This window comes from Brachyhypopomus gauderio, chromosome 11 (assembly GCF_052324685.1).
Source record: "Brachyhypopomus gauderio isolate BG-103 chromosome 11, BGAUD_0.2, whole genome shotgun sequence".
Classification (NCBI taxonomy): Eukaryota; Metazoa; Chordata; class Actinopteri; order Gymnotiformes; family Hypopomidae; genus Brachyhypopomus; species Brachyhypopomus gauderio.
The window spans coordinates 21,613,868-21,639,404 of NC_135221.1; the positions used below are offsets into that span (position 1 = coordinate 21,613,868).

Here is a 25,537-nt window from a genome sequence, read left to right on the forward strand (position 1 = left end):
CTTATCCAGAGGGACTTACAAAAGTGCTACGTAGTTGCTTGGAATCTCCAAGGTAGTATAGATAGTCCTGAACACAAGGTACTCTAAGCTGGAAAAACCACTAGACGATACCTAACAATTATACCTGAATATACACATCACCTGAGAAAATAGACAGTAAGCAATTCCTATAACACAATTATGCACAATACCTGAGAAAAGTCAGTAAGCAATACCTGTAACAAACACCTGAGGAAAGAGACGATAAAGCACAGTAGACTAGGCATAATTAATTAAAGTGCACTTGAAAGAGGTGGGTCTTCAGTCGGCGCCTGAAGACAGCAAGTGACTCCGATGTTCGGACACACAAGGGAAGTTCATTCCACCACCTTGGAGCCAGGACAGAGAAAAGTCTGGATGCTTGTCTCCCATGTGTCCTGGATGATGGAGGGTCAAGACGAGACATACTTTAGGGCGCGGAGGGCTCTAGGTATGCTTCTGGGTATCAAAGAGTTAATATTCTAATGTCTTAATTTTAAAAAATTAACCAAACCATCTTAATCTCGCTTCTCTAACTTTATCTCCAAAACATGCTACATGTGCTGATCCTCTAATAAACTCATTTCTGATCCTATCCTTCCTCGTCACTCCAAATGAGTGAATCCAAATGAATCTTAACATCTTCATCTCAGACACCTCCATCTCCCTCACCTGTCTCTTGTCAGTGGCACTGTCTCCAGTCCATATAACATAGCAGGTCTCACTACTGTCCTATAGATCTTTCCTTTCATTCTAGCCGACACCCTTCTATCACAGATCAACCCAGACACTTTATGCCAACCACACCACCCTGCCTGCACTCTCTTCTTTACCTCTCTTTCACTTCCTCCGTTACTCTGTACCCTCGACCCTAAGTAGGTACTCGTCAACCTTCACCAAATCAACTCCTTGTAACTGGACCTGTCCACCGTCTGCCCTCTCATTCACACACATGTACTCTGTTTTACTCCTACTCACTTTCATTCCCCTGCTCTCCAAAGCATATCTCCATCTTTCCAAGCTCACCTCCACCTGCTCCCTACTCTCACTACAGATCACAATGTCATCAGCAAACATCATAGTCAAAGGGGACTCCTGCCTAACCTCGTCCGTCAGTCTGTCCATGACAATTGTGAACAGGAAGGGACTCAGGGCTGATCTCTGATGTAGTCCTACCCCTACTTTAAACCCGTCTGTCATTCCTACCCAGAGGTGGGTAGGAACGCGTTACATTTACTCCGTTACATTTACTCAAGTAGCTTTTTGGACAAAAATGTACTTGTAGGAGTAGTTTTAATATGAAAGACTTCTACTTTTACTTGAGTAAATATGTGGTGAGAAAAACGCGACTTTTACTCCGTTACAATCGGATTTGCGCCGCGCGCTACCGTTACTTTCGTTTTGTAAATAATTCGTCTTTTCAGTGAGAAGACTGACCAACGTCTCGTCACCTGAGTATGAGTGACCAATCAAATGAAGCCGGTCAATCACGTGATCACATACGCAAACTTTCTCCACCGGTAGCAAGAAAGTGACAGAAAAACTTACTGAGCAACCCTGACCTCATACAGCCAATGTTCACATTACAAACGTGTAAAAGGACAGCTATATTATGCGCTGCAGGGTTGCCAAGTTTTCAAGATCGCTTTTAGTGAGATTTAAACTGGGTGGGGGTTGGGATTTGGGTGGTGAACGTAAATTGTTGACGGTGGGGGGGGGGTGTAAAATGGACACAAATTAAGTATTATATCGCGATCGATCGATCGCCAGTGGTTGGCGCCAGAGCGAACTAGTAACTCATTGATTCATAGATGTGGATCAGATGTAAATCAGGCATGAAAATCTGTCACCTTTCGGCGAAATTCGCCGTTTTGAAGTTGAAAAGGGTGACCTACGTGAATCGTGTAGATCCGATGAGTTTTTTTGTTTGGGGGGGGGGGGGTCGGGAGATTATATTTTAATTATCATATTGACTTAATTAGCAAACAGAGCACTTCCGAAATTGGCTATTTCAATGACAGTGGCCAGCAGTTTCCGCCCAGAACCTTCATAGAGGCCAAATAGCGTTTCAATCATACGAACGTTCTTCATTCATGTTATTCATTTACTGCTAAGCGGGACGAGAAGCAGGACCTAGTGCTACACCGCGGACAAGTCAGAAAAGCGTACATTTACCACTACATTTACCAGATCGTACATTTACCACTACATTTACCACATCGTACATTTACCACTACATTTACCAGATCGTACATTTACCACTACATTTACCACATCGTACATTTTTAATTGGGTGGATTTAATTGGGTTATTAATGGTTTCAATCGTTTTCATATTTTGCGGTAAAACAAAGTTACTGCCGTTCGCTACAGCGTTGAACACTGTCAGATCTAACCACAAGCTCTTGTGATAATAGGGCCATCTATCTACCTATTTAAGTTCGCGTCAACCCCGTGTAGTTAACGGTGACATAAAATAAGAAACAAGATTTTTTTTCTAGTGTGTCTGTAGTTGTAACTGGTGAATCCAGGGACGTGTGAGGATCACATTCGCACCAGGGCTGAAAAGGTTGAAAATGAAGTTGTAAACTCTTGTCGTTTGAGTCTACCCTGTGCTTTAGCTCATGTTAGAAAATAAAAACACGTAAACCTGGTATTTTTACAATAATTTTCGCCGCTGATGTATGTATTGGTTCATTAAGACGTAATGGTTTTGACTGAGCCATCCGGAATGGCGAAAGCGGCTTCTTGCGTTTACGGATTGCGTTTATATTGAATCCATTGACATGACAGTCAAAAAAAAAATTTTTTAATGGATTTTACTATATTTTACGGAGCCCGTAAGGTGACATCATGTAAAAAATAAATAAATAACGCGTGGCCACGACTTATTAACGCGTGGGAACGAGATAGTAAGTCGTTCGCATGCGTTAGTATGTCGTGGCCACGCGTTATTATATTTTTTACATGACGTCACCTTACGAGCTCTGTAATATTTGGCATCACCTGTCGCTGTATCCCCGTACACCAGCAGCCACCCCCAACCCACCCCCCCCTCCTCGCAGTATACCCATGACGTCACATGTCAACGCCCCGTCGTCGTATCCCCATGACGTCACATGCCCCGCCCCCCGGTCTTCTCACCTTTTTAACCCCTGACCCATTTTCATGCCTGGTAAATAAACTAGATTTTTTTCGGCGTGAGAAATCGGATGTGTGGCGTGTAAACGTGTGAAGACAGCCAAATGCGTGTGTCTCACGCTCAATGCGTGAGAGTTTGCAACCTTGGCGCTGCCAATTGTGTCTGCAAACGTGTGGACATTTCAGCCTACAATAACTCAACATCAAATATGAGGAAACACGATGTGATAACGTTTGTATGATGTAATTATTAAATGTAACGCAGTGCAATACTAAAAACCAGTTCTCACACTGATTGTACACACTAGCAATATAGGATGATTAAGTCTGCTACAAATTGATTCAGTTGGGGTCAAGTTGTAGCTACACGTATTGGCTGACAGTCTCATCAGTTAGTGCCTTTGTGGAACACATTAAAGTTACACAGGCCTAATAATTAGGAACAAACAAAAATACATATTATGTATAATAAATAATTTATATATATAATATTTATTTATAATACATTATTTTTATCATTAAAAGTCATTGTTTCCCATAATTCAATTTCCCATGATGTAATTTACTGACACAAGACAGTACTCATGCATTTACTCACTACTTGAGTAGCTTTTAATCAAAGTACTTTTTTACTTTTACTCAAGTAAATTTTTGGGATGCATACTTTTACTTTTACTTGAGTAACATTTGGTTCAAGTAACTGTACTTTTACTTGAGTAAAATTGTTGAATACTCTACCCACCTCTGTTCCTACCGCACATCTCACTACTGTCACACTGTTCTGATACATATCCTGCACTACCCTCACATACTTTTCTGCTACTCTTGACTTCCTCATACACAGCTCCTGTCTGGGTACTCTATCATAAGCTTTCTCCAAGTCAACAAACACACAATGTAACTCCTTCTGTCCTTCCCTATACTTCTCCATTAACACTCTCAAAGCAAACATAGCATCTGTGGTGCACTTAGCTGGCATGAAACCATACTGCTGCTCACAGATCTCTACCTCTCCTCTAAGCCTAGCTTCCACTACTCTTTCCCAGATTTTCAGGCTGTGACTGATAAACTTTATTCCCCTGTAATTACTACAGCTCTGAACGTCGCCCTCTTGAAAATCGGCACCATTATGCTTTGTCTTCACTCCTCAGGCATCTTCTGACCTTCCAAGATTTTGTTAAATAACCCAGTCAAAAACTCCACTGCTGTCTCTCCCAAACATTTCCATTCCTCCACTGGAATATCATCCGGTCCAACTGCCTTACCACAATTCATTCTCCGAATTGCAGCCCTAACTTCCTCCTTGCTCACCTGAGGCACTTCCTGATTCACAACCTCTACCTCTTCTAACCTTCTTTCCCTTTCATTCTCTTGATTCATCAGTTCCTCAAAATACTCCTTCCACCTTCCCAAGACACTCTCCTCACCAGACAACACATTTCCAACTTTATCCTTTATCATCCTAACTTGCTGCACATCCTGCCCATCACGGTTTTTCTGTCTGGCCAGTCTGTACAGATCCTTTTCCCCTTCCTTAGTGTCCAACTTCGCATTCCCAGGTATCCAGAACACCACCACCATTACCCAGTACCTGCCTCACCTCATCCCTGAATTTTACACCACAGTCCTCATCCTTTAATTTCCACCACCTGATCTTAGGTTCCACTCTCACTCTCTTCCTCTTCTTCACCTCCAAAACCATCCTACATATCACCATCCTATGCTGTTTAGCTACACTCTCCCCTGGTAACACCTTGCAATCACTAACCTCTTTCAGGTTTTGTCTCCTACAGAGGATATAGTCGACCTGTGTGCATCTTCCCGCACTCTTATACGTTACCCTGTGCTCTTCCTTTTTCTTAACTACAGCCATCTTTATCCTTTTAGCAAAATCTACCACCATTTGTCCTCCTGTATTCCTTTCTTTAACACCATATCTACCCAACACCTCCTCATCACCATTGTTCCCTCCACCAACATGTCCATTTAAATCTGCTCCAATCTGCTCTCTCTTCTTTAGGAACCAGCAAATAACTTCATCTAACTCTCCAGAATTCTTCTTTCTCCTCCACAACACAACCTACCTGAGGAGCATAAGCACTCATGACATTCATCATCACCCCATCAATCTCTAACTTTACACATATCACCCTGTCACTTACTCTCTCTTTACCTCCACTACACTCTTACTAAACTCATCCTTCAGGATTACCCTTACTCCATTTCTCTTCCTATCTACACCATGATAGAAGAGTTTGAAGCCACCACCAATGCACCTGGCCTTGCTCCCCTTCCACATGGTCTCCTGTACACACAGTATATCTATCTTCCTCCTCTCCATCTCATCAGCTAACTCTCTCCCTTTACCTGTCATAGAGCCCACATTCAACGTACCAACTCTAACCTCCACCCTCCTGCTCTGCCTCCTCTCCTTCAGCTTCAGAACCCTCTTCTCCTCTCCTCCTCCTCCTCCTTGTCCCAACAGTAGTCCAATTTCCACTAATGCCCTGTTGGACAACAGCACCAGTGGCGGTTGTTGTTAACCCGGGCCTCGACCGATCCGGTATGGAATTCCTATTTTTGATCCACATCATTTGATTTGGCGCAGTTTTTACACCGGATGCCCTTCCTGACACAACCCTCCCTATTTATCTGGGCTTGGAACCGGCACTAAAATACACTGGTGTGTGCACCCTAGTGGCTAGGTTATGTCTATATATGTATACATACCTTTATTTAAACTTATATCACTATGCGCTCTTTGTTGTCTGTGTAGTTTCTTATATGGATTAGCTGTCAGTAGATCACTAGTCAGTAGATCACTAGCTGTCAGTAGATCACTAGCTGTCAGTAGATCACTAGTCATAGGTATAACCTGTTCACCACCTTTCACCACATTTGTTATGGGTCCAACCTAGACTGGGACGTAACAGCTACCGCTGGGCACCATCATTCGTTGGCATAGTATTAACTTCCATTGCTACGCAGATCATACTCAGTTGTATATATCTTCCAATCCAGATGATATCAATACTACTTTCAAAATTGAGAACTGCATCCAGGCAGAGGTGGGTAGAGTATTCAACAATTTTTTTATTTTTTTATTTTTTTCAAATGTGTGCATTTTTGGCAACATACTGTCTACGCAATGAGTGATATTTACTGTTAGGTACTATATGGAATGTAGATTAGACAAAAAAGGAGTCAGTAACAGTTTTGCAGTAATGGGTATATTTTACTGTATTAGGGACATTACTGTAAATTGTGGCCTAACCCAAAAAATAATTACCGTAATTGTAAACATAATTAGCCATGGTCCCATATGTGTATAAATACACATATACAAAAAATGCCACACAAGGGGGAAAAACAGAATACAAAACTGAACAGTCTTGTTATGTGTAATGTAAGTGGTCTTCAGCAGTTGGCCACGTTTTCATCCACATCACATCTGATGTTGGCCCTTGCCATGCACCTGAGATAGAAAAGCTTGGTATGCCTTATTCACCCCTGGCAGTCTTCAGCTGAAATGTCTCTGCAGCCGGGATCCATTGCATCCAGGAGGGACATTTGGTCATGGGGCCGATGATCATACACCTTCCACCTCCAGACTGAAAAAAGTTCCTTAGTGGGGTTGAGGAAAGGCGAGATGGGCGGGAGGAAAAGGGACATCACTCTTGGATGGTCTATAAACCAGTTTGTGATGACATGAGAATGACAAAATGCTACATTGTCTCATCACAAATGTCCTGGTGTTTCCTCCCACCTGTTCCCTTTCTGCTTCTGGAACCAGTTGTTGGTAGAGTTCATTCAAAAATGAAAGAAGGAGGTCACTGTTATAGGGACCAACCCAGTACTTGAGATTGCAGGACAAATTGTTATATTTGCTCCTCTCTGACCCGGTACATTACTGTACTTCATTGTATTTCATTGATCTATGTGTGCAAAAAATATGTATTACAGTAATAGCTTTTCAGCTGCCTTTGTTTTTGCAGAACTTTGCATTTTATACAGTATTTAAGGTTTTGAACCTTAGGTTTTCATTTTTGACATGCTGTATGCAAGCAATTGTAAATAAGGCAAAAATGATCCAGAATTTTGTTATTGGATAACCTTGTGTGTATAGAAAATTTAGGCATTATAAAAACATGTAAAATGACTGCATTTCATGCCATAACAACATGAATTGAACTAATAGTATAGCCACTAAAGACTGATGTTGTGTTCAATGTGTTTAGAGTTTTGAAAATGTGACTACAGATTGGACAAACGCACGTTAGCAGTCAAAAACTGTAAGATGGCATTAAGACCTACCCCTATCAACCATAGATGGCTTAGTGGAATGATTCAAACAGACTCAAGGCTATGCTCTGTAAATTCGTTTCACTGACTGGGACCATCGGCTTCCCTACCTTCTCATTGCATATAAGGAGGTCCACAAAATCCACAGGATTTTCCCCCTTTGAGTTGCTGTACGGACATCACATAAGGGGTCCATTAGAGCTTTTGAGTGAACAGTGGAAGGAACCCAAGGCTACTGGAGAGAATGTGGTGGTGTTGCCGGCCTCAAGGCCTAGGGGTACCTGGGCCGTGCACAAAATGGCATCATAGCCGTGGATGGCTGTATGATGTCCGTAATCAGGTCTCTAGTGTAGTCTCTAGTTCTCTCTCTCTCTCTCTCTCTCTCTCTCTCTCTCTCTCTCTCTCTCTCTCTCTCTCTCTCTCTACAATGACAAGAAAAAACCCAACACGCAGATTAATGTGTTGTCAGCCCGATGCAGTAGGCTTCTTCTGAACCTCCTAAGCTACACAGGGCTGTAGTTGCCTTGCCACTGCAGGCTAAGAGCGCCCCCTACTGGGTGAGACGACAATACAAGCAAATAATGATGTAATGAGAATTACACTATGTTTTAAAACAGACTAACTGAAATCCAATTAAGTTAAATACAGAAAAATGTAAATAATTTAAAAAAATTATGGGTGCCTATTTTTACTAAAAATAACTTTTTTCAGTCCGTTACACTCTCCCCTATTTTTTTAAGATGGCTCCGTGCATCTTATTGAGTGTCAAGGCTACACCACCCAAGTGACTGGCTGGGGGTAGAAATGGAATTCTGGTGGGGTTGTGTAAGCTAACAGGATCGGTGCTGTACCAACTGTATTTACTCCCGGTGCCCATGGCTGATAAGAGGGCTGACCAAGGTTTTGGTATGTAAATAGTTCTTTCGGTCTCACAGTGCGCGCAGACCTTCGCAGGACAGGTTCCTCGTCCTCTGCCTGGTTTGTCATTTCGCATTCATTCTGAATCTCTGAAGGCATCTCTGGCACATTTTCCATTAATTCAGAACGTTCTTGGCTTTCTTCCATTTCTGCATCTTGCTGCACTGGTACTGGTTGTGGTGTTGGTTCTAACTGTTCGAATTCTAGTTGGTGGGACTCTTGGATAACAGTCTTTGGCATGGAGTACATCTCAACATTATCAGTTTCCTGGCTGATTCGTACTGGCAGACGTCTCAAAGGTTGTGGCAGGTAGTAGAGTTCCTCATCTTCCTCATCAGAATCATCATGCTTACTGGTGACACTTTGGGTTCGTTGTCTTTTTGGCGTGGTCCTAACAACAGGTCTACTGTGAGTGTCTGTTTCAAGAGGTAAGTCATTCACAGGTAAGAGAAGGTTTCTGTGTAGGACACGGAGGGCTTTGTATCCACCCTCTGCTTGGACTCTGTACACAGGACTGGAAGTTTCCCCCACTCTGTCCACAATACGGTGCACCTTCTTTTCCCAGTAGGACCGAAGTTTACCAGGTCCGCCTCTTTCAGAGAGATTCCTGACAAGCACTCGGTCACCTGGCTGAAGGGGAATGCCTCTTACTCCCTTGTCATATTGCCTTTTCCCTTTTGCCGATGACTTTAGACTATTCTCAGCAGCAATTTTGTATGCTTCACGCATTCTCACGCCCCACTTTTGTGCAAATGTCTGTCCTGTGTCCGTGTCACTGTCTGGTTTCAGTCCAAAAAGTAAGTCTATCGGTAGGCGAGGATTTCTACCAAATAGTAAAAAAAATGGGGAATATCCCGTAGACTCATGCCTTGTGCAATTATATGCATGGACAATTTGCTGCAGATGGTCTTTCCATTCGGTTTTCTCCTCCTCATGTAGTGTCCGAAGCATTTGTAAGAGTGTTCGATTCAGCCTCTCGACTGGATTGCTTTGGGGGTGATAGGGTGTTGTACGAGAATGAGATATTCCAGCCAACTGCTGCAGTCTCCTGAATAAGTTGTTCTCGAATTCCCGACCCTGATCATGGTGGAGTCTTTCTGGATATCCAAAACGAGGTATGAAATCATGAAATATTTTCTCAGCCGCCGTTTTACCTGACTTATTCTTTGTAGCGTATGCCTGTGCATATCGGCTGAAATGATCAACCAGTACTAGGATGTATTGATAACCACCCTTGCTGGTCTCAAGGTGGAGGTAATCAATAGCAACCAGCTCAAATGGTGCAGATGTGACAATGGACCCCATGGGTGCCTTCTCATGGACCACGGGATGTTTCTGTTTCACGCAGTTGCATTTTCGGATTACGTGATCTTCAATTTCACGCTTCATGAAAGGCCAGTAAAACCGGTCTCTAGCTAAATGAATGACCTTGTCTGCCCCTACATGTCCCATTTCATTATGTAATTTCTTTAGCACCTCTGGTCTTAGTTTACTTGGTAAGACTAATTGTCTGCGAGTACCTGTCTGTCTGTAAAGAATGCCGTCATTGATTACCAGTTTGTTCCACTCGTGTATGAGTCTCTTTGTGTCTTGGCCCATTGTTCTTTTGTCTTTTTCATTTGGCTTCCAATTTCTTTCTTTCAGTTTCAGAACCTCCCTGATCGTCTCATCCTCGTACTGTGCTGTCTTGATGTCATGGGGTATGACCGAGGACGTACTACCTGATGAGAGGTTTTCATCACTGGAAGTAAGCAGCAATGCAGCAGCCCATGGCACTTCCTCTTCCTTGACAGCCTTGCTGCCCTGCAATACAGTCGAGACCATCTCTGGTGACATAGTTTCAGTGTACTCACTCAGGTTGTCGGTAAGCGTGACAGGATAGCGGGATAAGGTGTCTGCATCCACGTTCATCTTTCCTGGCCTGTATTTGATATCGAAGTGAAAGTCGGCCAGCTCCCCCACCCATCGATGACCTACTGCATTGAGTCTTGCTGTACTCAAAACATAGGTTAGTGGGTTGTTGTCGGTAAACACTGTAAAGGTAGGTGCATAGTATAGGTAGTCCCTGAACTTATCACAAATAGCCCACTTAAGAGCTAGAAATTCCAGTTTGCCAGAGTGTAAATGATATTTCTTTTCAGCTAGACTTAGTGTTCGAGACCCATACCCAATTACTCGCAGTTTACCTCCCTGCTGCTGATAAAGTACAGCTCCTAACCCCTCATTGGATGCGTCAGTATGCAGCACAAAAGGTAGGTCAAAATCGGGGTATGCAAGAATAGGTGGGCTGGTTAACATATCCACAAGCTTCGCCACAACAACTTGGTGTTCAGTAGTCCAAGTGACTGGTGTTTTTGAAGGGAGCTGTCCAGAAGCTTTACTGTCAACCCTTCTGTTCTTGGACCTGGCTCCTGAACTTTTGGGTTCATCTGTCCTCTGAAGGAGTCCAAATAGAGGCCTGGCCAACCTTGAAAAATCCTGAATAAAGGAGCGATAATAGCTTAGGAAGCCGACCAGAGCTCTAACGTCTCCAACTGTTTTGGGTATCTTTTCTTTCCATTGTAGGACTGATTCTAAATCCTTAGGGTCAATCTGAACCCCCTCGCCAGAGACTAAACGACCTACATATCTAACTTGGTGTTTAAATAACTCGCACTTCTTTGGACGCAGTTTTATTCCATGCTCACGCATCCTTCCAAATACACGTCGGAGGTCCTCCACATGCTCGTCAAATTTTTTCGAGAAACAAAGTACATCGTCTAAATATGGATAGCAGCACTCATCTCGCAAACCTTCCAGTACCCCTTCCATGCACCTCTGGAAAGCTGCTGGGGCGTTCGTAAGACCAAATGGAACCCGTACCCAGTCATATAGACCCCAGGGGGTGCTAAACGCAGTGAACTGCTGTGAATTTTCCTCAACAAAGCCCTGGTGGTATGCACTGCCTTGATCTAAAATCGAAAACCAAACATACCCCCCTAGGTTATCTAGCAGGTCCTGGATACGTGGTAGAGGGTGCCGATCTGGGATTGTTTTACGGTTGAGTTCCCTGTAGTCCACACACAGGCGCAAGCTTGCATCCTTTTTCCTGACACACACCACCGGAGATGAGTACGGTGAGACAGACTTCTTTATCCAACCACGATCTAGCAAATTCTGTACGTATTCTTTGACTTCCTTATACAAAGGCTTTGGGATGGAATTATAACTTTTCTGAACCGGTGTTTCGTCTTTTAAATTGATCTTGAGTTTCAGGCTCGGGATACACCCAATGTCACTGTCGTCCTGGGCAAAAATATCAGATTCCTCATATAACATACCTCTGACAATTTCTTGCTCTACTGCTGACAGATGGGACAGGTCAACAGGTGGATTCCATTTTTCCCCATTTCTTACATTGTTGCAGTTTTTGTCAGTAGCAACTTGAGCTGAGTTTGCTTGGGCGTTGACTAGTTGAGTCACTGGACCTGAATCTTGCTTCTGCTGGAACATTGGCACAAGGTCAGTGATTTCCTCTAGCCTACCCAACACTGTTCTTTTAGCAAGGTAGATGTCACGCTGTGTGGAGTTTTGAATGGGAATTTTGACAATCTTAGTGAAACCTGCAGGAACATCAACAACAGCTGGAAATACTTCTAAGCCATCAGGACAGTGGATTTCCATTGCTGGTTCAAACGACATTGTCCCTCCTTTATGACAGCATCTCACTCTACATCTGATGTCACATATCCGGCCTGCAGGAATGACGAGACCTCTCTTTCCCACTTTCACCAGATTGCCAGATGATGGTGTTTCCAACAAATTCAATTTGGCTACAGATACAATTGTCTCAACAGTGTTTTTCCTTAGATTAAGCACTTCACTGAGCAGTGCGCTTAGATCAGTCATGCCAGTTGGACTGTCATTTTCCCGAATAATCTCTTCAATGACATTGAATCCTAGGAGTGGACAGTTAACACTGCTCCCACTAACTAACATAGGCACTTGAATTGCTAGACCGCCATGTCTTTTGCTTGCTAGTTCCAAGGACACATCTATCCATCCGTCAAATGGGACTTCAGTGCCATTAGCTGCAGCGATATGGAAAGATTCATCATGAAGCAATCTGTCAAGAGGTTGGATCTCAATGCCCGGGAGTTCCCTCTCCAGCCATTCTCTACCAATGATGCTGACTTGAGCGCCAGTGTCTAATAACATGTTTGTTTGGACCCCATTTATTGAACAAACTACCATACATCGACTCCCAATGAGCTGTGCCACGTAGTTCCTTTTGGGGATTTTATCTCGAGTGGGGTTACTCATTGGTAATTTTGTGTCACTGCGACTCGGACTGCACTGGGACGACTGTTTTTTATAGGTCACTGGCTGTCCCTTTCCAGTGACCTCACCCCATTTCCCGATACTGATCGCCTAAGACACCCAACTGCTCTATGTCCGGTCTGACCACAACGAAAACAATGCGTACATTTTTCATTTCTCTGCTGAATACATTCATGGCATTTCCCTTTTATGGCAGCCTTGGGTGGTTGGAATCTCGGACATGATTGTGAGGGGGTTACAGGTATTTCGCTACCCGACTTAGGGGTCACTACGTTCTCTAGGCTCTTGGTCAGTGCTGACACCTGGGCTGTCAGCTGCATAATGGCAGTGCGGTTGGCTTGTAACTCACTATCAACCTGAGTTAGTTTAGTCTGACTAGTCTGGTCAGTATCAACCTCCTGAGCTAAGTTAACAGCCACTGGTCTCTGTTTACCTATAGGAGCCAAGCGTTTCTGTCTTTCTGTCTCCTCAGTTGCAGATTTAGTGATTTGCTCTAGGAGAAAATCATCTGGCACTTGTGGATCTGTGAGGTAAGGCTTTATGTCACGTCTAATGTTATTGCTTTTTTCATTCAGACCCTGATACAGTGTATGGAGAAACACACCTTGGACTAGTCGCCGATCGTAATTGAACTCAGGGTTACACTGCTGTGATGCCAGCAGTACGCGTTGTTTAAGACCCATTATTCGATAGACAAACTGCTGAGGGGTCTCCTTTTCAAGCTGTTTAGCATTGCTCAAATCTTGAAATAGCTCAGTACTACTTTTGTCTCGAATGTGAGATCTCAATAAGCGCTTCAATCCATCCACTGTGAGGTCAACATTGTCTGTCAAAAACTCTTTGAAAGTACCCGGTTTTGTGACTCTGAGAACAGACCTAATAATTTCTGATTCTGTGAATCCATCTCTCAGACCTTCATCTATCTGTTTACAGATGCTACTGTAAGTAATTTCAGACCCCGAGTCTGATATTTGCCCCCCCTGAATTTTCAACTCTCTACGTGGGAGAAAAGCAGCTACCTCAGTGAGTCTTACCACCTGATCTGACCCCACTGATGAAATACTTCTCCTACCTACAGATGCAGAAGCTCTACCTGCTGCACCCTGCATTAAAGAGTCTCTGTCCCTGCTGGCAGGTGTGCTTGTCTCTGGAGTTGTCGTGGTTGAGTCTGAAGATGGGTGATCGTCACCTTGAGCAGGAGTCCCAACGGGTGGTGGAGTTGTTCCCTTGCTTTGCTGCGTCGCTGTGTCCTCACTTGCTGCTTGTGCCGAATCATCACTAGCTGCGAGTTCATCCATCATATCACGGAGGAGAAGCAAGCATGACATCCCCTCATCCTCCAGGCTCTGCAACTTTGTACTCTTAACATAGTCTGAAATGTAGAAAAACAGTTCTGGCTCGCTGAGGGTAGAGACGTCTGGAGTCTCTTCCACTGGTTCACCCCCCAAGGTTGCGGCCAGAGTTTGTAGCTGTCTCAGGTTTAATGCAGGCAGTTTTTTGTGAATGTCCCAGACAAGCGTCTGACGTGGTTTGGATGCCATCTTCCTTGCCTGAAGTCTTTACTCTCTGGATGACTTGATTTCAGAAGCCCTCCCTGAAGCGTTGACCACAGGATACTTTAGGTGCAATAGCTTCTATCCTCACCAGGTGGCGCTATCCCGGACGAGCCCCCAATTGTTGCCGGCCTCAAGGCCTAGGGGTACCTGGGCCGTGCACAAAATGGCATCATAGCCGTGGATGGCTGTATGATGTCCGTAATCAGGTCTCTAGTGTAGTCTCTAGTTCTCTCTCTCTCTCTCTCTCTCTCTCTCTCTCTCTCTCTCTCTCTCTCTCTCTCTCTCTCTCTACAATGACAAGAAAAAACCCAACACGCAGATTAATGTGTTGTCAGCCCGATGCAGTAGGCTTCTTCTGAACCTCCTAAGCTACACAGGGCTGTAGTTGCCTTGCCACTGCAGGCTAAGAGCGCCCCCTACTGGGTGAGACGACAATACAAGCAAATAATGATGTAATGAGAATTACACTATGTTTTAAAACAGACTAACTGAAATCCAATTAAGTTAAATACAGAAAAATGTAAATAATTTAAAAAAATTATGGGTGCCTATTTTTACTAAAAATAACTTTTTTCAGTCCGTTACAGTGGCATATTTGATAAAGCTGAGGGAGAAACTGGGAGGAGATGACAGCCCTGGCCCAGAAGCACCACACACTATTACTACTCCTCTTTATCCACTGTGGGGCCTAAGGCTTCAATGAGCTCTACCCATCACATACGAGCTTTGGCAACATGCTGTTTGTCCCCTCGACAGTTTCATCTTTTAAAGCTCCTGTACCACAGTTCTACACCAGGTGTTTTTAGGTCTTCCAGGTTTTCTTTTTCCAGGTGGTGTCCATCTTAAGGCAACTCTTGGAATGCAGTTTTGCTACATCCTTAACACAACACATGTCCAAGCTATCTTAAGCGTCTTAATGTAATGTCCTCGGTGATGCTTTGACTGCTGGTTTTCATGTATAGTTGGTTTGATATTTTGTTAGGCCAAAAGATCAGGCAGATTCATCTGAGGCATCTGATGTAAAAGACCTCAAGTCTCCTCCTCCACAAGACCTGTCAGTGGACACCAGAAACAAAGTTGTGCACCAGGCTAGGAAGACTGAATCTGCAATGGGCAAGTAGTTTGGTGTGAAGAAATCAACTGTGGGAGCAATAATCAGAAAATGGAAGACCTACAAGACCACTACTAATCTCCCTCGATCAGGGACTCCATGCAAGATCTCAGCCCGTGGGGTCAAAATGATCACAATAACGCTGAGCAAAATTCCCAGAACCACACGGGGGGACCTAGTGAATGACCTGCAGAAAGCTGGGACCAACGTTACAAAGGCTATTGTCAGAAACACATTACGCCACCAGGGACTCAGATCCTGCAGTGCCAGATGTGTCATCTGCTTAAGCCAGTACACATCTGGGCCCGTCTGAAGTTTGCTGGAGAACATTTGTATGTTCCAGAAGAGTATTGGGAGAATGTCATATGGTCAGATGAAACCAAAGTAGAACTATTTGGTACAAACACAACTCGTCGTGTTTGGAGGAGAGTGAATGCTGAGTTGCATCCATAGAACACCATACCAACTGTGAAGCATGGGGGTATCAACATCATGGGGGGGGCAACATCCTGCTTTGGGCCTGTTTCTCTGCAAAGGGACCAGGATGACTGATGCGTGTTCATGAAAGAATAAATGGGCCCATGTATTGTGAGATTTTGAGTGCAAACCTCCTTCCATCAGCAAGAGCACTGAAGATGAAACGTGGCTGGGTCTTTCAGCATGACAATGATCCCAAGCACACTGCCAGGGCAACAAATGAGTGGTTTCAAGGTCCTGGAGTGGCCTAGCCAGTCTCCAGATCTCAACCCCATAGAAAACCTTTGGAGGGAGTTGAAAGTCCATGTTGCTCGCCAACGGCCCCAAACCATCACTGCTGTAGAGGAGATCTGCATGGAGGTATGAGCCAACATACCTTACAGACTTACAGAAAACATTTGACCTCTGTCATTGCCAACAAAGGATATATAACAAAGTATTGAGAAATTTTGTTATTAACCAAATGCTTATTTTTCATCATTATTTGCAAATAAATTCTTTAAAAATCTCATTTTGTCTCTCATAGTTTAGGTCTATCTATGATGTCAATTACAGGCCTCTCTCATCTTTTTAATTGTGAGAACTTGCACAATTGGTGACTGACAAAATACTTTTTCCCCACAGTACATTGCTTTACAGTTTTTTGCAGATGCTAAGACAATTTCTGAAACTATGGTTCTTTTGTCGAAACTTACTGTAACACATAGTAGCCAATGCTACACACACAACAGGCAAAACATCTCACACTTTTGGAAAAAACACACACTTCAACCAAAGCTCTTGCAACTCTTGCCAAAACCATATTTTTGCATCTAAATGCTACACATAAATATCAGATGATTAGCCTTTCATATATGTGACTACACACAGTTTTTGAGTGTTTAGTTTGTAGTCTGCTGTGAAGGTCTGTCAGAGGTCTCACATAGGCTATACATGAATATTCACAAATATTGAAGTTATTTCTGCATATTCAGTACATTTACACCATAAAGTAAAATAAAAGGGGAAGGTTTTTTTGTTTTGCATGAACTCTACAACAACACATGCTGTATATACTGTAAACCAGAGTTGTATAGTAACGAAGTAGAACTACTTCGCTACTGTACTTAAGTACTAAAATGCTGTATCTGTACTTTACTGGAGTATTATTTTTTTCTCCTACTTTTACTTCGTTACATATTTTCCATCAGTTTAATACTTTTACTCCAATACATTTTTTACATGCTGTATAGTTACTTGTTACAATTATAAACATGTTAGCTGGCGCTGTCACCGGGTCAAGCGATCAGGCTGTCTTATGAGAAAACTGCGCATGCTCCGGTCGCGTCTCGTTTACTCTGCTGCTGCCTTCACTGAACACTTGAGCTTCCTAATCTAGGTTCACTTGATACGTTGTGACTGCCGCAAGGGTCCGCGCAGCAAAATGACGCAATCGCGGTGGCTCCGCCCATGCGCGTTGGCCATGCACGCGGTCGTGTCGCGAGGTCGTGCACCTCTCGATTTTTGTGTATGTGGCCTTTGAAGGTCAATTTTCAGTATTTTCTAGCACCTTCAGCTTAATTTACATATTTATACAAATACACATATACTCAAAATTATTCCAAATAATTCGCTTTTTATCTCATTATAAGAGATGGTACCGTGTTTGGTAACAGCAGAAGAGCAGCATAAGTGCTGCATAATAAGCTTGTTGGTGTTTTAATGTACATATATTGGCACCTTCTACATCGAGTGATCGTGAGGGTGAGGAAGGAGACCACCCTGGCCCTACCTAGAGACAGTGTTTGCGTTTGCTGGATTGAAAGTAAATTCCTATAGTGCCATCTCTGCCTCCCTAAAGAGGGTGAAATATTGACCTTCAAAAATTCACCTTCGAACTTGAAGAAACACATCAATGTAAGTTATAAATATAATGCACAGAATATATCTTCGCTAATTAACCTAATTATGTTCATGACGTGCTGCAATATTCACTCAACATTAGCTGGCAGTCATAAAGGCGATGTTTTGTTTTTAGCAACAGTAAGCCGTGTCTCTTTTCATGCTGACTAATCATGTGCCCATTTTTATAGTGTAGTGCATTTTTTGTTGGGGGTAAACGCAGGACAGTAGGCTCATCCTTAGAATCCGACGAACGGATTTTACATCCAAAATACAACTCGTTTTCTCAGCTAAATTAAGTCGAACTTGTACTTCGCGTCAAACCTACGACGTAGCGGGACATAGGTTATCTGTTTTTTGTGTATGAAGTGTTAAGCCCAGTTTTTTAAGTTGCTTCTTTGGACATACAGAACATACAGTGTTTGTGGTCTTTGACATCTTTGATTTGTAAGAGATATATAAAAACAATTGATAATCAAACTTTGACGGCTTTCTCTAATTAATTAAAAACACAATACTTGTACTTTTTACTTTCAGTACTTGAGTAATACATTTTAGAATAAACTACTTGCAATACTTAAGTACAAAAAATGCTGAATACTTCTGTACTTCTACTTAAGTAAAGTTTTTAAAGAACACTTCAACTTCTACTCAAGTAAAATTTTTGATAGAGTACTTGTACTTTTACTCAAGTATGGGTCTCTAATACTTTATACAACCCTGGTCATCTGACACTGGTCTCTTAGTTGTTCCCAGATTCAAGTTGAGCACCATGGGTGGTCGATCTTTTAGTGTGACGGCCCTGCCCCTCTGGAACTCTCTTCCCCTCTCCCTCCGTCTCTTACCATCTCTCAACACATTCAAGGCTCAACTAAAGACTCATCTATTTAATCAACATTTTCTCACAACCTCCTCTACTTAGGTCTGTTCTATGAGATTTCTGTTTCTCTTTCTATTGTTTTTTTTTTGTCTGTTTTGTTCTTGTCTGTTCTTTTTTGTATTTCTCTGTCCTTGGGTACTTTGAAAGGTGCTATATAAGTGGAAATTATTATTATTATTATTATTATTATTATTATTATTATTATTATTATTATTATTATTATTGTGTGCACAGAACGAAGGAGAGTTAGTTTTCCTTGCTGCTATATATATATTTTTTTTACTGTTTTGTGGAATCATCTGAAGCCCCAAACATTTCTATGTATATATAAAAAAATATTTCATCATATGCCCACACTAAGAAAAAACTGTTTCAAAAAGAGCAGAGAGATCTCAACCTTTTCCCAGTACACCACAAACAGCTGGTTCCCACAACTGGGACACATGTACATTGGTGTAATAGCTATTGGTATTATTCAGAAATTCTTATTCTGTAATTCATTTTTCTCATGAAATAGTAAACTGATTATAGATGTGTGCATTGCAGCCAGGATGAGTCAGGCCATTTGTCAGGATCTTGTTAGAAGTTCCAGAGAAGAGACATTGGCAACAAGATTTGTTTGTCTTCTGTTCTGATCTTTGTCATCTTCATAGGAATCACGGAAGTAAAGAAGCTAAAGAATCACTAACTGTAAGATTTACAGTATGTCTAAAGATCAAAAACAATAATTTTTGCTACATCTTTTAAATCTTTCTTTATTATATTATTTCTTTATATAGCGTCAGTATTCCAGGAGCTAACCAGGCAATTCTACTTAATCCTCGTCTGCAAGTAACTCAGGTTTCAGTTTGGATTAAGTACGTAAGACAGGGCGAGCGTGACTATGTCCCGTTCCCCTCTCTGACTATGGTTCCCTCCCCATGATCTCCCTGACACCCCGGGGTGGGTGTTTCTGCTGCTTCAGTCCTGTCCCGCCTGCTGGATGAATCTCTTAACTCAGGCCCTGTGTTTCAACTGAGTGTAACTGCAGACAAATTTGTGTTTGTCTGTATGTTGGTGTTTCTGTGCCTCTGTGTGCATGCGCATGTGAATGCATATTTCAGGACACTTCTGATCCCTTTTGTGTATGCTGGAAACACGGCAGCTGTAACCATTGAGGACAGCGGCATTAACAGCAAATTTCACTCTTATCCTCTTATCAGACTGCGATCAGATAACAGCAGCAACATGATTTATATCTCACGTAAGAAGCATGAACCTCAGGTATTAATATACATACGTTTGACTTTCAACATTTACTTATAATTTATCACAATGCAAGATGATTTTTTTTCTTTGGACATATGTATCTGATTTGAAATAAACTTTTTCTTAGCTTGCACCTGCAGCATAGAAAACCTTCACTGTTTTTGCTGTGTGTATATATAAATGGTTCAGTGTATTGATTGAAAAAAGTGATGATATTGAGCAAATGAGAATGTGTCTACACAAGCTGAAGATAAAGATCATGTCTATGTTCAATTTAAAGCAGGTCACTAGAAGCTATTTCAGGTCAAGCATTCAGTTTCTTCAATTTATTCTGACTCAAAAAGGAGCATTCAACCAGAGTTCAGCAAACTCTGTTTAACAGACAGCCCTAAGTCATGCCTGTGACCTAAATCTGTGTAGATCTATCGTTAACCTACACGTACACACACATGTATGTACTGAATAGAGGCACAAATACAGCGTTGCACTGCGTTCCTTTTAAGGTGGCTGCAAGCTGACATAAGCAGTTAGTTTTGGTCCAAATCCAGGCTACCATAAAAGGCATTAGGTACCTCAATAACAAATGAAGCAACCTTCACAGTGTAGACCTTGTAGACCTTGTTTTTTCTCACCTAATGTAATGGGTCAGCATAGGTAGCTCTGAGATTTCAGCAGCAGTGGATCCAAAATTGGTTCAGTAGCCCCATTTCATTGACATTTATAACAGCATGACACCATCTGGTCACGTGCCAATCTCACTAAGTCTACCATTGCTGTCTTTGATTGACAATTGTCTGGACCTTTGTACAAGTCAGCAAGAGTTGTGGATCTTTACTAATCTGTCAAATATTATCCATGCAGTGTGAGCAAACCAGAGCAAGCTTTATTTCAGCATGCCAGCAGCTATAGTCCTCTTCCCAAAGCAAACACTGTGGCCAGTCCTGGTGCCTATCTTCCACAGTACATACTGCAGTCCTCACTGTCATGAGTTAAGGAAACATCCTCCTTCCTCCTTCTAGTGAATATCATCCCATCACTTATTATAATCACAATGTTTTTTAGATCATGTGACCTCTGTAAAGAGATCAACACTGTTACTTCAAAAGCATCGCACCCGCATTTAAACACAACAGAGTAGAAGTTCATTTATTTTTGCTAATTTTGTCATACTAACTGAAACTCTGAAACTCACAGGTGCCATCATACAATGTGTGACCTGATAAATAATCTATAGATGAATTGCGTGGTGGAATAGCTGAAGACATCCCAGCTTGTGGGTTAAACATCAAACAAGTCTTCGCAATAAAGCACAAATAATTATAATGGTAGTTTAAAATAATAGTTATTTTATTCACCAGCTGCCATGTACAGTTGAATTTTGCTCATGGCCCCCATCTGGTATACTGAGTAAACCTGAGAGAAACGCGGTGTAGACTCTCCGATAGCACCAGGACGACATATATATGCCTCTTTGCTCTCACTCCTGGCTTTGTGTGGACCCCAGCTAGGCTAACAATATCACTATTTTGTATGTTTTCTACTAGCAATTGTACTGACTTTAATCTGGGTGTTGCCCTCTCCTCCCACCCCACAGGCCTGCTGAAGAAGGGATGTGGTTAACAAAAAGAGGCAGCAAAGACATCTGTGTGGGTATAATATTTCAATAAACGAATATAGCTACTGATGCAGTAACTGACAATTTTTTTAAAGCCTTCTTAAAGCTTAAGAAGGTTTATGCCTTAAAGGGAGTGTAAATTCTGCTGTTCTTTCACCAAGACCTCTGAAATAAAACAGAGACCACTGGCAAACATCCAACAGAAGCAACATCAACCATCTAAACATAATGAGAACTATTAAACATGGAGAATTTAAAAAATATTAGAAACATGTAAAGAGTTTGTTTGTTTTATTTTCTGCTCTGCAGCAGTTTCCGAGAAATCAAGACTCTTCAGTGATCCATTGTGACTTGTGTGCACATTTACTGGACGGACCGTCATACTGTCAGAGCAAAGGATGAAGATGAAGAAAACAGAAACAACAACACATCAAACCAATCTCTAGCCACATCTTGCAAACTCATTTGCTCCTTTAACTTCAGTCTACTTCTTTCTCAATGCTCTTGATATTTTTGAGTGTGACCCAGTTGATCGTATCTATAGAACTAGTTTCAATACAAACAAAAAACAAATCAGGTAAATGCCACACATATATCACCACATGAGTCTAGATATTCTGCTGCTCTGAATCTAGAGGGGTCTTAATGGAAATCTGGAGTTATATCTTACTCAAAACATCAGTGCTTCTTTAAACTTCAGTGAATCTTTCATACTGCTACAAGTATTAATGGCCTCAGCCTGCTTCCTCCAACGTCAGTCTGTTCTCGCCGTGAGACAGTGGAGTCAGTGGAGACAGTGGAGACAGTGGAGACAGTGGAGACAGTGGAGTCAGTGGAGTCAGTGGAGTCAGTGGAGACAGTGGAGACAGTGGAGTCAGTGGAGACAGTGGAGTCAGTGGAGTCAGTGGAGTCAGTGGAGACAGTGGAGACAGTGGAGTCAGTGGAGACAGTGGAGACAGTGGAGACAGTGGAGACAGTGGAGTCAGTGGAGACAGTGGAGTCAGTGGAGACAGTGGAGACAGTGGAGACAGTGGAGACAGTGGAGACAGTGAAGTCAGTGGAGACAGTGGAGTCTAGCTCGGACCTTCTCCAGTGTACAACCAATCAGCAGCTGTTTCTCTTCTGAGGTTGGCCGTGTATCAGCATTAAAACTAATGGGTCTAATAACTGCCACCATTTCATTATTGTTCCTCATGCAAATGATGCACATACCTTTCAACAAATAATCACACCTTTAGTTTCACATACTACAGTTTCAGTAACTTTGAGAGATTTGAGATCTTTGAGCCATCAAAGTCAAACTTGAATTTATCAGTATTTACAGATAATTACATTAATTAAAGTTAAAGGTTCTGATCTCTCATGCCAAAGCACTCTCCAAAGGATTTACCCTAGATGGTTGCTTTGTACTGAACGTCATAGGAAAGTGAATGGGTGTGACTCTAATGACTGTTCCAAGTTATAGGAGCCAAACACATCATACGTCACTGTGTTTAGAGCAGATCATGAAGATCATAATCAGATCATGGTTGATTTCCCAAGTTTTCGCAATGTTCTTGCAATAAATGTACGGATGTTTTGAAGACTTGAATGCGGTGGTGGCCTCTCCGCCTTTTTGACATTGTATTATCTCTCATTATAAAAATGAGCATATAGATAATGGAGACCCACTGTAGTACATTTTCTGTGAGCATGTCATGAATTGGAGAAATGCCTCTTTCTTTCCATGTAAGCCTATAGTGATGAGGAACAGGGAAGCAGTGTATAGTGAGAACAATGTAGAACATACAGCATATAAAACTAATTAAAAACCTTAAAAATGATGATCTGCAGATCCATTTTTGAACATGAACAGTAAATTATTTCTGTAAGTCAGAAAACTTAATGTATCTCAGTAACAGAATTACACGCCCAGAACCACAGACAAATGCTAATACTGATTTGATTAGTGCCTTAGCAGAGAAGATGTCTCACTTAGCAGAGTTTGTACAAAGTGCACCCAGATTAATGCACTGTTTCCATTCAATACTTTAAACAGAGCACTTTGGCTGGCTTGGTACTAGCAGGACTTCCACTTGCTATCAGATCAATTGCCACATGAAGATTTGTCTGAGTTTTGGTTTTGTCATTCATAAACATTTGCTCACAAAGCACAGAATATCCAATACAACTACAACAGGAGCAAATACCCCACATTTTACAGGAAACATTCATTTGGGCAGAGAACATGCAGAATAAATTAAGCAAGTCTTGTGAAAACATGAATTTGGTGCTCAAACAAATCCATATACTGGATACAACACACAACATACAAGCCAAGGACAAACGACCCTCAAGTGGAGAACTTGCTTATGGGTACCACCCACCTGAGGGTGTAGACATAACAAGACACTGCCTCTGCTGCTGGAGGATGGCACAGGCCTCCGTACAGTGACAACTGTGAGTGATCTGCTACCCACATTAAAAAACTGTCAAAACAAGAAATTTTACCAAATAAAGCCAATACATAAAAAGAGAGATTACATATTGGTGATAAATTAAAGCCACAGCTAAAATGTATTTTTATATCAACATACATTTATATCACATACATTTATTCTTGAAGTTCCTTCATTTTTACCAATATCTGTGTACAAATATAAATGACGCAATAATGAGATCTTGGTGTGCGCATGGGAGCAGGACCAAGAACCTTCTGCATGGAGAATGTGGTGTAGCTGAGATATTGAGGGAGAGCCTCAGGAGCCAAGCACTCCTGCGGGATCTCCTGTCAAAACACAACAGCTGGGCGTGGGAAGTTGACTAGGCAAGAGCCTTCCAGGATCTGAAGGATGCATTGACATCACTGCCTGTGTTAGCCGTGTATGATCCAAATAGGGACAGCAAACACATTATTGTACGGGTTGGGAGGACTGCTACTCCAAAAATAGGGGGGAGGAATGGAGACCAATAGCCTACAGGTCACGGTCTCTCACTAACAGAGATATGCACAAGTAGAGAAGGAGGCATTTGGTGCAAGAGGTTTCACAACTTCCTGATTGGGAAACATTTCCAGCTGGAGACGGACCATAAGCCTCTCCTGGGTCTCCTGGGGTCACACTAACTGGCACACTAACATTTATATAGACCTGGTGATGGAGAACCTACCTGAGAACACAGCCTACCTGGTGATCAGTAGCGAACCGTGACCATTAAACCTGGGCCCGCTACACCCCCCCCCCCCCCGATTTTTTTTCCTCTCCTAATAAACTGCACTAAAGAATAAAGAAAAACCGACAGTATAGCTTTAGAAACGCATGTAGTGCGTTCAAATAACATTTGTACTAGATAACTTGTTAAGCAAAATAAGTTTCCAAACAAAATAAGGTTTCACAGCTCCGTGGTTCTCGCAAGCGGAATATGTAAATGAATATGTGAGATGCAGAAGGACAGTGTGTGTGCACGTGTGATGCAGAAGGACAGTGTGTGTGCACGTGTGATGCAGAAGGACAGTGTGTGTGCACGTGTGATGCAGAAGGACAGTGTGTGTGTGCACATGTGATGCAGAAGGACAGTGTGTGTGTGCACGTGTGATGCAGAAGGACAGTGTGTGTGCACGTGAGATGCAGAAGGACAGTGTGTGTGTGTGTGTGCACGTGTGATGCAGAAGGACAGTGTGTGTGCACGTGTGATGCAGAAGGACAGTGTGTGTGTGCACGTGTGATGCAGAAGGACAGTGTGTGTGTGCACGTGTGATGCAGAAGGACAGTGTGTGTGCACGTGTGATGCAGAAGGACAGTGTGTGTGTGCACGTGTGATGCAGAAGGACAGTGTGTGTGTGTGCACGTGAGATGCAGAAGGACAGTGTGTGTGTGCACGTGAGATGTAGAAGAACAGTGTGTGTGTGCACGTGTGATGCAGAAGGACAGTGTGTGTGTGTGCACGTGAGATGCAGAAGGACAGTGTGTGTGCACGTGTGATGCAGAAGGACAGTGTGTGTGCACGTGTGATGCAGAACACCGGGCTGGGCTGGGCTGAACGAGCCCTTCTCACAGTCCAGGATGGTCTTCTGCTGAAAGGCCTAAGACTCGT

The 25,537-nt window shown here is 42.5% G+C and overlaps 1 long non-coding RNA gene across 3 annotated transcripts in view; it reads left to right on the forward strand.

The window, feature by feature from the left end:
* The window catches only part of LOC143527687 (uncharacterized), a 36,853-nt gene extending 13,623 nt beyond the window's left edge, over positions 1 to 23,230 (forward strand). Inside the window, exons 2-5 of one of the 3 annotated variants that reach the window (XR_013134229.1) lie at positions 19,257 to 19,293; positions 19,383 to 19,460; positions 21,446 to 21,497; positions 21,776 to 23,230. This is a non-coding gene — a long non-coding RNA (uncharacterized LOC143527687). The remainder of the gene's footprint in view (positions 1 to 19,256; positions 19,294 to 19,382; positions 19,461 to 21,445; positions 21,498 to 21,775) is intronic. The other 2 variants (XR_013134228.1, XR_013134227.1) reach the window with 2 other exon arrangements.
* The last annotated feature ends 2,307 nt before the right edge of the window (positions 23,231 to 25,537 follow it).